The sequence below is a fragment of the Labrus bergylta genome, chromosome 23 (assembly GCF_963930695.1).
Source record: "Labrus bergylta chromosome 23, fLabBer1.1, whole genome shotgun sequence".
Lineage (NCBI taxonomy): Eukaryota > Metazoa > Chordata > Actinopteri > Labriformes > Labridae > Labrus > Labrus bergylta.
The window spans coordinates 9,624,330-9,628,979 of record NC_089217.1 but is presented as its reverse complement, the minus strand read 5'-3'; positions in this window follow the sequence as shown (position 1 = coordinate 9,628,979).

The following is a 4,650-nucleotide window of genomic DNA, read 5'->3' as shown; positions in this document are numbered from 1 at the left end:
TCCTAGTTGAAAGACCAGTACCCCCAAGGCACCTGCACACACATGCATGCACAAACACGCACATAAACACACACATAAACACACAGAGCTCCAGGGCTAACACTTGTGTTAACAATTATCTGTACAATGAAATGAGGAAATGCATAAAAGCGCTCAGAGTTACTATGATATCTAACACAAAATAAAACAAACACAACGAAAATAAGTGAAGCGTTGAGCATTCATTTCGTAATGTTTTGCACTGTGCCTTCCTCCTGAGTGGCATTAAGGTAAAAGCTATTCCCAACATTTTGCAAAAACCGCTGCAGATTGAATGCTTCAGAAATGAGCTCCTGACAGACGGGGAAATGACATAACATCTTTTACAGCTTCATGACTTTGTTCTTACTTTTTGAGCCTTTACTTGTATTTAAGTTTCCCCTTATGACTCTTAATTTATCTTTGTTCAGATTCAAGCAGTTATCTAATCCAACCCTTTAACTATTGGCCATGACTGAATGGCATAACTCCATTTAATCCTTATATCCCAAGGGATAGGATTAAGATAAACTCTTAAAATCAGGGCTTAATTTGACAAATTCAACAATGGTCAACCAGGGCACAGTCTGGATCATTTAGTATAGTAGGCCTACTGTTAGCCTAAACTGTTAGCCTACTGTTCGCCAATGTTAGCGCTGCAGTTAAATCCCCAACTTCAATTTAACATTAGGTATACCTTTGAAAGATTTGACCTGGTCATGGCTTTTAAATTCGACATATCTGGCAACAATAAGACCAATTTCCTTCTGAAAATGCCACAGCATGCACAACAGCTGCCCTTGGTCAAAGTGTGGAATTTTTTAAGCTCCCCCACCCCCTCTTCATTTTATTTTCAATTATTATCATTTCCCACTTATAGTATCTGCTTTGATTTTGTTTGTTTTTTTCTTTAAACAACCTGTGTAATCATTATCTTCATTTACATAACAATAAAAACAATGAATGAAACATGAGTCGACAAAACGGACCCTTGGCATGGGAGTATCTTCATTAACTATAGATGCTGGGTTTATCTCACTTATCAGCGATAGTTAAGCTTGCTAGAACACTCTATACTGGGCAGAGCACAGCTAAGCTATCAGTCTTCGGTTGTGTTTTCAAAGACATATCACTCATTTGAAGGGTAATCTTTCTCTTTAACATGGAAACACTGATAAGACCGACTTGTCCTCTACTACTCTGGATGGCTTCCTTAGAATCAGAAGAAGTTTCACATTCATCGGTGTTGTGGATGTATTCTCAGGATTTTATTGCTGTTGTGTTTGAGTGTTTATTTAGAGAGCCAAATTAAAACATTCCTCTGCAGGTCAGTCAGCCAGTCTGCATGTCTGTGTTTGGACAACTGGACAGTGAGACCTTTAGAAAGGTTAGTGGTTTTAGTGAGGTGGCTAAAGATAATACACACACACACACACACACACACACCTACATACATGGCTAAAGTGCTTATAAGAGCAGTAGAAATACTAAATCACAGATGAGGACCAAAGGGAACAAACGCAGCTGATATATTATGTTTGTAGACACCCACACACCGTGGTCTTTGCTGTCTTTGGACCTGGCGCACAAACCTATTCACACACACCAGTTGTTACACCAGTTGTAAGAGTCATGGCGGCTGGTGGCTCTCACAGATGAACTGGGATGTATATCTTATCTAACACTTGAAAATGCCATTTACTGGCTAACAGAATGAGCATTGTGATCATTTTCAATCGATTTTATGTTAACATGCCTAAAAAACAACACGACATGCACTCATGCGTAAAGGCATCTATTTCCTAGTGGAGACAAACTTAAAAAAAAAGATAACTAATGCTAGTGTGGTCTGCTGATCTACACTTAACATAGCAGTCTATGCTCTGATCCAGTGACGATGCATGACTCGATCTCTCTGGCTTTGTCCAAAACCACATCCTTTCATACTATTCATACCAAATATGACGTCACATTGAGTATGTAGAACGATCCAAAATCCAAGTATGCAATTTTCAACGGGAGTCATTAGAGGCCCAGAGTGCTGGATAAGTGCCCAAGACTAGAAACACGACACCAATCAGTAACTTTAGACACAAAACGTGTTCAATCTACATTTTTATTGTAGATTACACATTTGACTTATTAACTGCAAAATATGGACCTTGCTCTTTAAAAATTGTACATATTGCCTTTATTTAAAACTTGTTTTAAAATAACTTATTCAGTGAAGGTGTGTCATTCTCCTTGTGGGAGTGGTTGGGCAGAACCCTAGCACTCTCTATTGATCAGCCCCTTCTCTGTAAGCGCTAACTGCAACAGGCGTCACTGTTCTCACTAACATGGCTTAAGCTGCTGTGTTATGACAGCCCCCAACTTGAACTCTAAACTTGATGCAATCGACTGTGTCACTTAAGATGGTACAGCCTGTCCTCCTCTATATTCAATCAGACGTATACTGATAATCACTTTTAAGCCACACACAGTGGCTTTAGTGTTATAGAAGCAGCCTCGAGGCTGACGGTGAAGTTGTCTCAAGCAGGATAAAGATGATGGATCCTCAGGTGCTGGGAGCAGCTCACCTTGGTTTGTGGATAAGCAAATGTTAAAATGATAACTTAACACCCAAAACTTAAAATTGACTCTGTATTACAACTATTCAGTGGACAGGGTTGCCCCTGTTGCTCAAAAATGACCTACAAATTTTACTTCAGGTCTGTGGTAACATGAGATCCATGATTGTTGGTACAAATTTGATGCATGCTATCCTTCGTGCTTATAGTGGTTTCTGAAGGCAGATGACAATGTTATTCAACTCCAGGGTGAAAGCCAAGTGTGGGTACGGTTACACTTGCGCAAAATGCCTGGGAAAATATAGTATAAATGCAAGAGTAAATCGACCCACAACTGCAGTAGTTAGTTAGATCAGTGTGCATGCACCAACCACGCAAGCTGCCTGTCACAGTTGCTCAACGAATTTCTTTCTGGGGATTAATACAGTATTCCTGATTCTTATAGGCGTGTTGGTCCAAAGAAATTCAATTTACAGTCACATTTACATGTATTTTAAAAGTCTGATTTTAGCTCTACTACCAAAAATGTACAACACAATAGCCATTACCGAATAGTCCTTAAGAAGTCTCAAAAAATGGATCGAGGGCCTTTTTGGGAGAGATATTTCGGCTGTTTTCCACCCTGATGCTTTACACTGATTCTAAGTACGCTGTCATAATGCTGTCACAGTGCGAGATTTGACAATCGAGGGTATGAAACATGGACGTAGTCTCAGTGATATCACCCATTGAAAGCGAAATCTGAAGCTTAACGATGATGGTCGACATATAGATAATACTGTCTCAACCTAACTATCGGTAAACCTAGTAGGCAAAGAGCTGGAGCTGAGATGGGCCTTAAGCCGCCCGACAAACGGCAACATGAGCCACCTAGCAATCATATCAGTCCATTTAAAGTTTTGAACCAGTCATTTCCACCCAGTTCCACGTTCATGTCTTTCTACTTGACTTTGTTGATTTGAAAGTGATCTTCATGCAGTACATCAAGGGTATAGTTTGCTTTGCAAACAGTGCTACTCACATGTATCTACTTCAACTTGTGTTATTTACATTCTTAAGATGCTTAGGTGTGTACCGTCTTAACTGGGTGTGCTGCCTGCTTTGCTTAACAATGGCTAATCCCATTCTCTGTGTTATCCTTGTGCACGTGCATGTAGCGGAGTGTGCAACTTTTTCTCGGTGTGCATTTGCAAGCATGTGTGTTTGCATATGTGTGTGTGTGTGTGTTGTAAGCTCACTCACATGATAGAGTTGTGCTAATACGGGCCCACGCGCGCTCACATTCCTGTCATAGTTAGCATTTAACCAGAGCATTATCAAAGAATGCTGTTGTTTTTATTGTCGGAGGAAGCATGTGACCTGGAAGTACGTTTTTCACTCAAAAGTTTATTCAAGGATATTTCAACTCCCACTTGAAGGCGACGCTTTTAAACACTGATTAAATCTCCCTTTAATTCTAAGGAACAGGAAATGTCTTTAGTCCAAGTGAAGATGTTTAATTCAAGACAACAAACACTGTTCACGGTGACCATCAGTGCACACAAAATCATTCAGTCGTTTCTGATTTCGCAGGAACATTGGACCAAAACAAACAAACAAACAAACAAAAACAACGTAAAAGAAGAAATGAGGGTTGTACTCTCGCATGTTTCTTGTGGGTGATTTAAGGAACTTCTTGTATTATCGTTTCTGTCTAGAATGATTTCTTATTCATCAAAATGAAATCAGACTGAATTGGGAGTCTATATGTTTATGAATTATTATGAGTTTTGAAAAAAAGGTTTAGTTTGCACAACAGTTAGTATTATTCTGTTAAGAGTAATCAGATAAATAAATCAGATGCCTCCATTAAATTGAAATAGTTGCTGTCAAATTGAAGATCCTTGCCTGTTTATCCCCAACTGTAGCATCTTCCTGACCAGTTCTTGGATTCTTACTTGTGAATAAAGAGATGGTAACACAGCTCCTGATTGGCTGAAATTCCCACTGTTGGTCATGTAATACTTTTTTAAGAGTCATACTGTGCTGACAACCCTCTGGTCATTAGACTACTTCATGAGAG